The 14,576-nt window shown below is 43.7% G+C and overlaps 1 non-coding gene across 1 annotated transcript; it reads right to left on the bottom strand.

The window, feature by feature from the left end:
* Positions 1–2,027: 2,027 nt before the first annotated feature.
* On the bottom strand, positions 2,028–2,101 carry trnat-agu (transfer RNA threonine (anticodon AGU)). The gene has a single exon. It is a non-coding gene; the product is annotated as a tRNA-Thr (tRNA).
* Positions 2,102–14,576: the final 12,475 nt, after the last annotated feature.

Raw genomic sequence — 14,576 nt, 5'->3', positions numbered from 1 at the left:
AGAGACTGTAGATCCCGCATTGGACTCATCAGTCACCTTAGAACTCATGTTAGTGTGGAAGCAAGTCATCCTCAACTCCGGGGCACTGCCTAAGAAGAAGACAAAGATTTTAGTAGTGCTAGGACACCCAGATAAATTTGCAACTTGGTAAGATAGGTCTGTGCTGGGGCCCCAGCTGTTTACACTGTACATTAATGATTTAGACGAGGGGATTAAATGTAGTATCTCCAGGTTTGCGGATGACACTAAGTTGGGTGGCAGTGTGAGCTGCGAGGAGGATGCTATGAGGCTGCAGAGCGACTTGGATAGGTTAGGTGAGTGGGCAAATGCATGGCAGATGAAGTATAACGTGGATAAATGTGAGGTTATCCACTTTGGTGGTAAAAACAGAGAGACAGACTATTATCTGAATGGTGACAGATTAGGAAAAGGGGAGGTGCAAAGAGACCTGGGTGTCATGGTACATCAGTCATTGAAGGTTGGCATGCAGGTACAGCAGGCGGTTAAGAAAGCAAATGGCATGTTGGCCTTCATAGCGAGGGGATTTGAGTACAGGGGCAGGGAGGTGTTGCTACAATTGTACAGGGCCTTGGTGAGGCCACACCTGGAGTATTGTGTACAGTTTTGGTCTCCTAACCTGAGGAAGGACATTCTTGCTATTGAGGGAGTGCAGCGAAGGTTCACCAGACTGATTCCCGGGATGGCGGGATTGACCTATCAAGAAAGACTGGATCAACTGGGCTTGTATTCACTGGAGTTCAGAAGAATGAGAGGGGACCTCATAGAAACGTTTAAAATTCTGACGGGGTTAGACAGGTTAGATGCAGGAAGAATGTTCCCAATGTTGGGGAAGTCCAGAACCAGGGGACACAGTCTAAGGATAAGGGGGAAGCCATTTAGGACCGAGATGAGGAGGAATTTCTTCACCCAGAGAGTGGTGAACCTGTGGAATTCTCTACCACAGAAAGTTGTTGAGGCCAATTCACTAAATATATTCAAAAAGGAGTTAGATGAAGTCCTTACTACTAGGGGAATCAAGGGGTATGGTGAGAAAGCAGGAATGGGGTACTGAAGTTGCATGTTCAGCCATGAACTCATTGAATGGCGGTGCAGGCTAGAAGGGCCGAATGGCCTACTCCTGCACCTATTTTCTATGTTTCTATGTTTCTATGTTAATTTGGTTCCTATATCAAAGGAAAGCATTAAGAGTGAGCTGGAACCCAAAGGGTTAAAGGATTTTTATTTCATAAGAGTTGCTGATTGTTTAAGGCAACAGGAATCAGTAAACAATGAGGCCGTGAGCCTTTGATAAATGGCCTCATTATGCAGGAAGATAAAGGAAGCAAAGACAAGAGCTTTCTGCCGGTACATCAAGTGGCTGAGGATTCTGTCTCTCCAGCACTTTAAGGCTGCCCTGGGATGAGGATGGCTACCTGAATGTTGCACTGCCGGCGGCATGATTGATTTTGCCGCGTGATGTTTGATTGACGACTTTTCCTACAAGATGTTATTATGTGTATATCGGGAAGGTATATCTCCACACCTACTTTCAGCAAGATATGTATATTTAAATAACCATCTTTCTGCCATGGTTGTATTGTGTAAGACTTACAGATTTAAAGCAGGAATCAGCTAGAAGCCACAGAAATTATTGAAAATTCTATTTAGGCACAAAATAAGATTCAGCTTTATAACATTTATGGCATTACATAAGAACATAAGAAGAACATAGGAGCAGGGGTAGGCCATCCAGCCACTCGAGCCTGCTCCGCCATTCAATACAATCATGGCTGCTCTCTACATCAACTCCACTTTCCTGCCCTGTCGCCATATCCCTGGGTGTCCAAAAGTCTATCGATCTCTGTCTTGAATATACTCAACTTAATGTGTTACAGACACATTTAATTAGAGCTGTCTGCAAAATGAAGGAGAAATTGTGAACACCCATTCTAAAATCCTTTCCTTGTTGCTCCTCAGCCCTGCATTATTTTGTTGCTTAAATTCACAAATTAGGTAAATATAATGTAAGGCTCTGCTGGGAGTTGAACCCAGGATCTCCTGTTTACTAGACAGGTACTTTAACCAACTAAGCTACAGAGCCAGCTGAGATTATTTGGCTGATTAGTTGAATATCATTATGTTTTTCCTATATATGCTAATCTTAATTGTATCAGAATATCTCCAGTGTTCATCAATTCCATCATAATCAATGATGGAATAGATCTCTTCGAATTATCTCTCTTATGCTCTGAGACAAATGTCCATCTCCAGGTAAACAGATCATGGTTTTAGCCTTGTATCATAATGACAGTAACTCTATCGACTGTTGTGAGCCAAAACTCCCCTATGATGACGTGTTCAAAGATCATTACGGATGATGAAGACCATTCGGCCCATATTAATTCATCCATATAAAAAATCCTCTATAGTTCCTCCCATTGCAGTAGCCAATTGTTTCTTAACTGCATGCACCCTTTTCTTCAACGACTGTCTGTCCCGCCTGTGAGACTGTAATTCCCGTATTGGACTGTTCAGTCATCTAAGAACTCACTTTTAGGTGGAAGCAGGTCTTCCTCGATTTCGAGGGACTGCCTATGATGATGATGAAATGCATACAGGATTTTGCCTCCACAGATATATCTGGGAGTGTTGATCATTCTCTGCATGAACTTCCTGATACCAGTCCTAAAATTACCTTTTGCAAGTTTGAGCCTATGACCCCTTATCCTATTTCCTCAATTTAATATAAAGTAATATTCAAATTTACCTTTTCCATGCCATTTACTAATTTATATACCTTTACAAGGTTGACTCATATCCAGACTGAAAAGCACAGCCCAGGAAACCCAAGTCGGAAACCAGCCATGATCTTATTGAATGGCAGAGCAGGCTCAAGGGCTGTGTGGCCTACGCTTGCTCCTATTTCTTATGTTCTTATCTTCTTAATTGATAAAAATTAGACATTAGAGCGCACCTGATCCTAAGCACATGAGCTTATATTATTAATTCAATTAGGATTTCTGCAGACTCTTTAATCTCTCTCATCTCATAATCCTCCCAAACATACCCCATAAACCTCATTACTTTCTAAATAAATTTCACGATTCTTTTACGTCAATGTCTTTACTTTTAGAGCGTGTTGGGCAGTCACTGCAATGCAAATGCAATGCAAAAATTTTAATAATCATTGAAATGCTGCACATCATTATTTTACTCTTTAAATTCTACAAGGTAATAAATACAACACAAAAGCTCATGTATAAGAAATGTTGGAAACTTAGCCAAGTCTTTTATGTAATTAATTTACAATCATATCTTGCCACCTTTTTTCCAAATATTGGCCACGATTTCTCCACATGCGACGGGATCGAAGCAGCCGGGGTTGGCGTGTTGAAAGCCTGGTCCTAACTCGAGCCCGCCCTCTCTCCCGAATCTTCCCATGATTGGGCTTGTTAAGCCCGGTCTGCGGGCTTCCAGGCCAATTAAGACGAAGCGGGTCTGATGATGTCAATTGATGACGCATCAGTAGCCGATTTCCTTAAAGCGACCATACCCACAATGGTTTTGACAGTTCTTCTGTCACCGTCCTGCAGCTTTAAGATGCGGCAAACACTGAGAAGCACTGCATAGAGGTGCACGGCTGCACCCAGGCTCTCCCATGACTTCCTCCAGATGGTTTTGGAAGGAGTCACAGCACACAAGAAGAGACCTCCCCAGGACACCACATAGCCTGGTTGCACATTGCACAGGAGGGCACAAGCAGAGACGTCGACAGGAGGACCAGGCTGCAGTGGTGCAAAACTTTCAATGAACTCAGTAGATCACGAAGTATTACAGCAAAGCCACACTCAACTCACACTGTGCCAAACATCACATCCCCATCACTCTGCCGTCCCTACCCAATCCTGCACATCCTTCCTCACACCAACTTACCTTGCACCTCCACCCATCCCTCTCTCTACATTATCAGTTCCCCATTTCACTAGCCACCTCTCACACTCACCCGCAATCTTGTCAATCATACCAACTAACAACACACAAGGTTAGGCACTTGGATCCTTTAGCCAATGTTTATGTATAGCTAATATTGATGTGTTGTCAAACATTGAAATCTTTATTTTCAGGACTTTGCGTTCTTGGTCAGCTTTGTGAGCACCTTTGGAAGTGGCTTAGTGAGTTGCAGTGAATGGTGAGACATAACGGTACCCCCACAATGGTGATGAGTGTGAAAGGAATGGGTTGGACATTGCAGGGATGCTTTATGGAACTGGTGTGGGGTGGTACTGACCTGATGCATCATGTGGCAGCCAGGGCGTACAGCGTGAAGTGAAGTAAATGTGGCCATGGTGAGGCCATCACTGACCTCCCGGGCAGCAATGTGGCCAGGTGCTGATGTCCTGTGTACTGTGCAGCATCAGGTGATTGTGGAGAAAGTTGGTGTTGTTGTTGGTGATGCTGGTGTGCCTAGTGATGTTGGTGTTGGGGCTGATTGTGGTGGGATTCTGAGGAGCAAGGTGAGATTTTTTCAAGGGCACCGATGCTGCTGGAATAGATGGCAGGTGAAGTTGAGATGACTGAAGCGCCCTGTCAATGATGAGAGAGGTTGCTCCAAGGTGGTGACAATGAATAGAGAGTTCACTGCAAACACTTCCAAACTGCATAACGCTCAAAAGTTTCTTCCAAATCCTGAAGGCTTCAGCTTCTGACATTGGAAAGTGAACAGCTATGAAATGGTAGCTTTTGTACCATTTCTGCAACTGTCAACTAGCCAAAGCAACAGAGAGTCACTGAGAACCCGACACACTTACCTGGCATGAAACCCGAAGGGTGACAAAGCCGTTAAATGGTTGGTAAAATTGCGAGGGCTAGCTTTTAACTCTCTTAACTAGCATTTAAGTACCTTTTAATGATGTTAAATACCTGTCCAACCGCTTCCTGTCAGGTCTGCTATCCACATGCAGACCTGACAGCTGAGAAACTGACACGGAGGTGGGTTCAGAGCAGGATCGCGACCTGCTGTCAATCAGGGCCATTTTGACAGCGGACCCACCTCCAAAGCCGCACTCACAGGGTTGGGAAGATTCCAGCCATTGAGCAAGATTTTCCACTTTTTTTGCATGCATAACGCCCACTTAACGTCCATTTTACTGCTGAAATGACGTATAAAGCCCAGATATCGCCCATTTAGCCACAAAATGGAAACTGACGCCCATTTTTTGGACACTTATTGCCAAGTGTTACTTTCCCCATTTGCGTAACACCAGGAAAAAATAATGCCACCCGCCCACTTTTTTTGGGCGGAATCATCAGATTGGGTGAAACCAATGCCCATAATATCGGCCAGCGTTAGTTTCCGCACATAATTAACGCCAAGATTCAATAATACCAACCGCCCACTTTTTTTTGTCGTAAAGATCACATTTGCCGAAACTAACGCCCAAGAGATCGCCCAGCGTTACTTTCACCACTTTGCACACATATCCCGCACAATATCGCTCCCCAAAAAACCACCGGGAAAAAGTGGAACTAATCAGAACTACTCACAATGTTATGGACGCCATATTCTAAATCACATGTCTCATCATTTAAAAGGCTGCTCTGCTTCAACCTCAGGGGAGTTCGGATGTACTCTGGAGGTCTTTGGAGGTGATGTGAACATCTGTACAAACATCTTTATCATACTGTGAACAAATGGAATTTAATAGGTGTATTCGTCAGGACATTCAATCTTTGTGACCAATCATTGGAAAACAGGATAGCTATTTGTCATGTATGTACTTTTGGGATCACTAGCCACTAGATGGTGTCACTGTTGGAGGCCATTGGGCTGCACGCACGTGTGTGCAGCCCAAGTATAAAAGGCCAGCCATTTTGTATATTAGTCACTTTGGGCCTTAATAAAGCAGAGCCAAGGTCTTACCTTTTGGAGTTAAACAGTCTAACAATTATTGCGTACACAACATTTGGCGATGAGGCAACAAGAACCTTGCATGCAGAAATGAGCACAATTGGATTGTTGGAGCGATTTGTGGAAGGAGAAGATTGGGAAGACTTTGTGAGCCGTTTCAGCCAGTTCTTCGTTGCCAACAAAATGGAGGAGGTTGGCGATGCAGATTGGCATCGGGCGGTGTTCCTCACGGTTTGTGGTCCAAAAATTTATGGTCTGATAAAGAATCTACTCCTGCCTGTGAGTCCACAGAGAAGACATATGAAGAATTGTGTACACTGGTATAGGACCACATTAAGCCAGATGAAGGCATCATCATCTCGAGATACAGAATTTACACGCACGTCCGCTCAGAGGGCCAGAATGCGGCAGAATCCGTTGCCGACCTGAGACGTCTAGCCGGACTGTGTAAGTTCGGGGCTGTATTGGTAGACATGCAGCGGGACTTCTTTGTCATTGGCATCAACAACGAGGTGATCCTACGTAAACTACTGGCGACGTTGGACTTGAACAGGGCTATCACGATCTTTCAGTCATGCATGACGACCGATGGAAGTCAAAAGCAGATATCAGTGAAAAATCGAAACTCGGCAAGTACTGTAAATATGATTCATATGGCATTCAGCAGAGCGGCACATAGCAGGGCCTACCCGAATGCGTACGCGAAACCTGTGGCTGCCCAAAGTCCGCCAGCGGGAATGCATCGATTTCTCCGTGTTGGCATTGTGGGGAAAATCACTGGCACCAGCAGTGCTGATTTAAGCAACATAGTTGCAAAGGCTGTCTGAGAGTGGGGCATCTCCAGCGTAAGTGTCCGCAGATGAGCAAGCGTGCTGCGACACACCACGTGGAGGATGATGGTCAGACTAGCGCGGATCTGGATACGCAATCCGAATTACCAGAGGAGGAAGTGTATGAACTGTACTCGTTCCTAACTAAGAGCAAACCGATAGTGATCAACGTGAAATTTAATGGGGTGCCGGTATCGATGAAACTGGACACGGGGGCGAGTCAATCGATAATGAGCCAGAGGGCATTTGACAAGCTGTAGGATGATAAGGCTGTGAGACCCAGGCTGAGTCCAGTAAATGCCAATTTGCGCACGTACACCAAAGAACTCATAATGGTGATTGGCAGTGCCACAATTAAAATATCGTATGACGGTGCAGTTCACAAGTTACCACTATGGATTGTCCTAGACAATGGCCCAACGTTGTTTGGCAGGAACTGGCTTGAAAAAATCAGATGTGATTGGAATGACATCAAGGCATTGTCGTCAGAGAAAGATACATGAGTCCAAGTACTGAGCAAGTTCCCCTCGCTGTTCGAACCAGGCATCGGCAACTTCACGGGAGCCAAGGTGCAGGTCCACGTGGACATGGATGCAAGACCCATCCATCATAAAGCTCGGGCAGTTCCGTATAAGATGAGGGAGAAGGTCAAAATCGAACTGGACAGACTCCAGCGTGAAGGGATCATATCACCGGTTGAATTTAATGAATGGGCCAGCCCCATTGTTCCTCTGCTGAAAAGTGATGACACAGTCAGAATCTGTGGAGACTACAAGGCTACCATTAACAGGATTTTGAAACAGGATCAGTACCCTTTACCGAAGGTTAATGACTTGTTTGCAATGCTAGCCGGGGGGAAGTCGTTCACCAAACTGGACTTGACGATGGCCTACATGACACAGGAGCTGGTTCAGATGTTGAAGAGACTTACGTGCATTAACATGCATAAAGGACTGTTTACTTATCACAGGTGCCCTTTTGGAATTCGCTCGGCTGCAGCAATATTTCAGAGGAACATGGAAAGTCTACTGAAGTCCGTTCCCAGAGCCGTCGTGTTCCAAGATGACATCCTGATCACAGGTCATGACTCCGAGGAACATCTGAACAACCTGGAAGAGATTCTACATCGTCTGGACAAAGTGGGACTCAGACTGAAACGCTCGAAGTACATCTTCATGGCACCAGAGGTCGAATTTCTGGGGAGGAAAATTGCTGCTGATGGCAGCAGGCCCACGGACACGAAAACCAAGGCCATCAAGAATGCACCCAAGCCGCAGAATGTGACGGAGCTGCATTCGTTCCTGAGTCTACTCAACTACTTTGGTAACTTCCTATCTAATTGAGCACCTTATTAGAACCACTGCACATGCTGCTAAGAAAAGGCAACAACTGGGTGTGGGGTGCGTCTCAAGACAGAGCCTTTGAGAAAGCCATTAATCTGCTTTGCTCTAACAAGATGCTGGTATATTATGACCCATGTAAACGTTTAGTATTGGCCTGTGATGCTTCATCATATGGAATTGGTTGCGTACTCCAACAAGCTAATGAGCCGGGTAAACTTCAACCAGTCACGTATACTTCAAAATGTTTGTCTAAAGTGGAAAGAGCCAACAGCATGGTAGAGAAAGAAGCACTAGCTTGTGTGTATGGGGTTAAAAAGATGCATCAGTACCTGTTTGGTCTTCGGTTTGAACTGGAGACAGATCACAAGCTGCTCATTTCACTGTTCTCTGAAAACAAAGGTATCAATACCAATGCTTCATCCCGCATCCAGAGGTGGGCGCTGACATTATCCGCTTATGATTATGTAATTTGCCATAGACCTGGCACCAAGAATTGTGCTGATGCTTTGAGCCGTCTGCCGTTGCCCACACCGGAGGTGGAAATGCCACAACCAGCAGACCTATTGTTAGTTATGGATGCTTTTGAGCCTGAAGGAACCCCTGTCACGGCTCAACAAGTTAAGACCTGGACCAGCCAGGACCCGATTTTATTGGTGGTGAAGAGTTGCATCCTCAAAGGTGATTGGTCTGCCATACCCAAGCAAATGTGCGAGGAGACCAAACCTTACATTCATCGCAAAGATAAACTGTCTATTCAGTCGGATTGTATACTGTGGGGCAATCGTGTTGTTATGCCCAAGAAAGGGAGAGAGAAATTTGTACGTGAGCTACATAGCACACATCCCAGCATTGTAATGATGAAAGCCATCGCCAGGTCTCATGTATGGTGGCCGGGAATTGATTCTGAGCTGGAATCATGTGTGCATCAGTGCAACACTTGCATGCAGCTCAGCAAAGCACCAGCGGAATTGCCACCAAGTCTGTGGTCGTGGCCGTCCAAACCATGGTCCAGGATCCACATAGACTTTGCAGGTCCCTTCCTGGGGAAGATGATTTTAGTTGTGGTGGATGCATATTCGAAGTGGATAAAGTGTATAATCATGTTATCCAGCACATCCACAGCTACCATTGAGAATCTCAGTGTCGTGTTCGCGACACATGGTCTGCCTGACATTGTTTGCGGCAACGGATCGTGCTTCACCAGTCAGGAGTTTCAAGAGTTCATGAAACTCAATGGTAGCAAACATGTAAGGTCAGCACTGTTCAAACCTGCATCCAATGGGCAAGCAGAACATGCTGTCCAAATCATAACGCAGAGTATGAAGTGAGTAACCAAAAGGTCACTGCAGATCCGCCTGTCATGCATACTGCTTAGTTACAGGACAAGACCACACACGCTTACCGGGGTCTCGCCTGCTGAACTAATGATGAAGAGAGGTCTTATACCAAGCTATCTCTTGTACACCCAGACTTGAATAATCATGTTGAATATAGAAGACAAATTCAGCAAGGGTATCACGATCGCACAGCTCTGTCACGCGATATTTCTGTAAATGATCCTGTATATGTTCTGAATTAAGGTCAGGGTCCCAAGTGGATCGCTGGTACTTTCATGGCCAAGGAGGGAAGCAGAGTATTTATTGTCAAGTTCAAAAATGGGCAAACATGCAGGAAACATATGGATCAGACAAAGTTGCGGCACACAGACGAACCGGAACAATCTTACGTCAGGAGCTCATAAATGAGCGCTTTGCCTGAAAGAACGTTGGTGATTACAAGACTGACACACTGCTGTGTGTGTGCAGCTCAGACATCAATGGTGGGCATCACCTTGGTGACAGTTAAAGTTTAAGTTGATTGAAGTTAAGTGTAATTATACCCTTTGATGTTAAGGAATCACCAGCGTGTAACGGTGCAGCTATCTGAGCCAATGCGCAACAAGGTTTTGTTAAATAAAAAACATTTAAACCGAACATTTGTCTGAAATCATCAGTATTTCTGTAAAAACCATCCCTTCTCCCCCCCCCTACCCCCACCCTCCCCACCTCTACCCCTTCCCCTTCCCCTCCTGACTCCAAGCCACATAGCCGAGGAGCTCCTCAGGCGATGCTTTATTGGGGGGGGGGATGACGGCCGAACCGCTGCTTGGACAGATACAGGAGAGGACGGTCCCAAGGTGGGAATGTGTTCTGAGCCAGAAGCAAGAGTTTGCTTCTGGCTCTCGTGTGGTTGGCAATGGGGGTGCGGCACCTTGGGGTGCAGTGCCACGTTCCGGGACCACTGGGAGCCCTCTGCCACCCAAAGATTTCCTTTATGGTCTCTAATAGGCCCCACTCTTTCTCTAAGTATCCTCTTGCTCTTAATGTATTTCTAAAACATCTATGAGTTTTCCCTCATTTTACTTGCCAACATTCTTTCATGTTCTCCCTTTGCTTTCCTGATATCTTTTTTAATTGCACCCCTGCACTTCTTGTACTCCTCTAGAGTTTCTGCAGTGTTGAGTTCTTGGTATCTGTCATAAGCTTCCCTTTTTTTCTTTGTGTCCCTTGACATCCAGGAGGTTCTAGATTTGTTAGCCCCACCCTTTTTTTTAAGGGAACATATTTGTTCTGTACCCTCAGGATCTTCTCCTTGAATGCCTCCCACTGCTCTGACACTGATTTACCATCAAGTAGCTGTTTCCAATCCACTTTGGCCAAATCCCATCTCAGCTCAACAAAATTGGCTTTACGCCAATTGAGAACTTTTATTCCTGGTCTCCCTTTGTCCTTTTCCATAGCTATCCTAAATCTTGCTGAATTATGATCACTAAGCACCAAAATGCACTCCCACTGATACCCCTTCCACCTGCCCCTCCTCATTCTCCAAAACCAAGTCCAGAACTGCCCCCTCCCTTGTTAGACTTGTTACATACTGGATAAAGAAGTTCTCTTGAATGCATTTTAGGAATTCTGCACCCTCTGTACCATTCACACTACCTTTTTCCCAGTTAATATTAGGGTAGTTGAAATCCCCCACTATTACAGCTCTATAGTTTTTGCACTTCACAGCAATTTGCCCACATATTTGTTCTTCTATCTCCCTTTGACTGTATGTTATTGTTGTAGATAGAGGGATAAGCGTTGACTAGGACACTGGGAGAATTCCCCTGCAATTCTTCAAATAGTGGCATGGATCCTTTACATCCACCTGAACAGATAGATGGTGTCTTGATTTAACATCTCATATCTCATTCTCATAGCACACCAAGAATCAGGTCAGAAACAGATAACGCTGGCATGAATTGGAATTTTAAAAAGCCAATGGAAAAACTCCAAACAATCACTCATGTTATACCAGCATTTGAAATGTTAAAGATTTTTGAGAGAAATATATATTGATTGATGCATAGAGTCACATTTTTTCAAGTAATTCTGTGAAGTATTCCTTTACAAAAGACTACACCTGTCTGCCAAGGTTCTAGCACTAAGGAAAATAATTTTTCATTTTTTTCTATGAACTGAGATCTGATTCAAGAAGCACAAAAGGGATAAAAAAAATCATTCCATTTAAACTCAACAGACGTCTGAACACAATGTTCAGTCACTTAATACTATGGTTGAAATGGTTTTGACCAAATTTGCACCTTCCTATATATCTTCATAGGCCGTATTTTGCTCTGAAAATAACAGTGAGGCTAACAACGCTCACCACTAATTCTGTGCAAATTGGACAGCAACCTCTCGCATGCGTACTTAAACGCAATAATCTGGACGTTGCTGTCGGAGATGTGGGGTTCCTCGGTAAGCTACACATAAATACCATCTCACTGTCTGGCTTCCCATTCAAATGTATTGAAGGACGTGAAGTTCCTGTACTGACATCGTAGATACAGACTAAACTGGCCAAAAAAGGTTCATTCAATTCATTCGCGTCTAAGTACCCTTTTAACGGTGTGGTAAGTCTTAATTCCTGCCAAATAACCTCTCTTGCACTGAAAATTAACTTTAAAAAGTTTGGATTCTCATTTTTTCAGATTTTAATTATTGTTGGAGATTTAAGAAAAAAAATAAACAAAATGTTTTTAAACTTTTTCTTTCTGTCTTTTTCTCTCTCTTAAACTAATCTTCCTTTCCCTCTCTTTATTTCCCTTTCTAAATCTGATTTGACCTTGAATTCACTATTCTAAATGATACTTCCTGGTTCAGATTCTGCACTGCTCATTTAAAGAAAGAAAGAAAGACTTGGATTTATATAGCGCCTTTCATGACCGTCGGACTTCTCAAAGCGCTTCACAGCCAATGAAGTATTTTTGGAGTGTAGTCGCTGTTGTAATGTAGGAAACGTGGCAGCCAATTTGCACACAAGCAAGCTCCCACAAACAACAATGTAATAATGACCAGATAATCTGTTGTTTTGTTATGTTGATTGAGGGTTAAATATTGGCCAGGAAACTGGGGTTAACTCTCCTGCTCTTCTTCAAAATAATGCCATGGGATCTTTTAAGCCCACTTGAGAGAGCAGACAGGACATCGGTTTAACGTCGCATCTGAGAAACGTCATCTCCGACAGTGCAGCATTTCCTCAGCACTGCAGTGGAGTGTCAGCCTAGATATTTTTATGCTCAAGTTCCCGGAGTGGGACTTGAAACCACAACCTGCTGGCTAAAAGGTGAGTGTGCTACCCACTGAGCCACAATTCTTCAATCTGATTGGCTAAGGAGATACACAGTATACACTTCTATATGATCATTTCTCAGATATCTCCTTTCACAGCTGGGAAGTCTGAGTTTCTGCCATCATTCATTATAACTCAGACCTCTAACAATAGGAATCAGTCTTGTGGTTCTTCTCTGCACTGCCTCCAATGCTTGAATATCTCCCTTGGGTCTTGGTGGCCAAAACAGAACACAGTACTTAAGGTGTGGTCCGACCACAGCACTGTACAGTTTGATCATATCACTTTCTAATTTTTATTCTACCCTTTTAACTAGTTTAACATTCTGTTAGTTTTGCTGATTGTTGTTCTGCAGTGGTTAGACAGTGTTTGTTGACTGTCAAGTATACCAAGGCTCCCAAGTCTCTTTCAACTTAGTCCTTAGCTATTCAACACCTTTCATGAAGCACGCATGCTTTTGCTATTTTTTCTTCCTATGTACAATACTTTACACTTGTCTATCTTAAATTTCATCTGCCATTGTTCGGCAGTTGAAATTTTAATTCCCCTCACCTTAATGACAAGAAAATTCACCATAAAAGTAAGAAGTTGGTATTTGTAAGAAGTTAACAGAAAAGGAACAACACAAAAGGCCATTCATTCCCATTGGACTGAGAGTCCCATTTACAACTCTTTATTTCCAATGTGCCAAGCAGAAGCCAAACTTTTTGTTGCCAGGAGGAAAGAAATTAAAACTCAACGGGTAAGTAAAGCCTTCTCACATATTCAGTAATGGATGGTTGCAGTGTAATATTGCAGAAGCCAGTCACTGGGTTTCTGGCTTGTTCTGTTGTGTTGGGGAATGGTACATGTTACCAGGAACCTAAAAATACGGAGAAAATATATATTTTCTAAAATAGACAAAACACTCATTTTCCTTTTTTCTTCCCTCTTCTCCTAAAATTCATGATGGGCTACAGTTCAGTCCAGTGTCTCACTCTGGTAGCAATTCATCATAGGTGAGCCTAGATAGTGAATGTCAGCAGGCTGTCTGACCACGAAGCCCAAGGGTATACCTAACTGAATAATACATGGACAATAAGTATCACTGATAGAGACAAAAATAAATATGAATTGTACATCTTTCAGCTTAGTTATAGGCCAGAGAATTGGAGCAAACTTAATGAAGATGAAACTGGCATGGCTCCTGATAATATTAAAAAAATGGAATGTCTTCCCAAAGCATTATAAAAATCATTGCATCTGATTTGTTCTCCCCTTCTGTCTATAGATGTCTTAGTGGAGTCACATTACAACGTTGCAACATTTCCCACATTACAACAATGACTTCCCTCCAAAAGTACTTCATTGGCTGTAAAGTGCTTTGAGACATCCAGTGGTCATGAAAGGCGCTATATAAATGCAAATATTTATTTCTTTTCATAAGCCATGACTGCAGATGTCCCAGATCACCAATCGTTCATCCTGATACAAGATTCTGAGCCATGGCTAGTATGGTAGATTGTCACCTGACAGCTTCCTGCGTAGCTGCGTAGCTGATAAGATAATTGGTATCAAACACTAGCTGGACGCTAAATGAAAGGGAGACATTCCTATTAATGAAATTGAGGCGCTTGTTATATTGGACTTTCAATGCAACATATGTTCCATAAATTGTTCCTTGCACCAGTGGGAACTCTGCCATTCTATAGAATTGACAAACTTTTGGCGGTAGCCGAAACGGAGGAGGACGCTCCATAGTCCCTCGCGGTTAACAATGTCAAAGGCCTTTGTAAGTTCAAAGCAGGCCATGTACAAGGGTTGGTGTTGTTCCCTGCATTTTTCTTGCAGTTGTCATAC

The sequence above is a fragment of the Pristiophorus japonicus genome, chromosome 16, assembly GCF_044704955.1.
Source record: "Pristiophorus japonicus isolate sPriJap1 chromosome 16, sPriJap1.hap1, whole genome shotgun sequence".
Lineage (NCBI taxonomy): Eukaryota > Metazoa > Chordata > Chondrichthyes > Pristiophoridae > Pristiophorus > Pristiophorus japonicus.
This window is presented reverse-complemented; position numbering and strand designations above follow the sequence as displayed.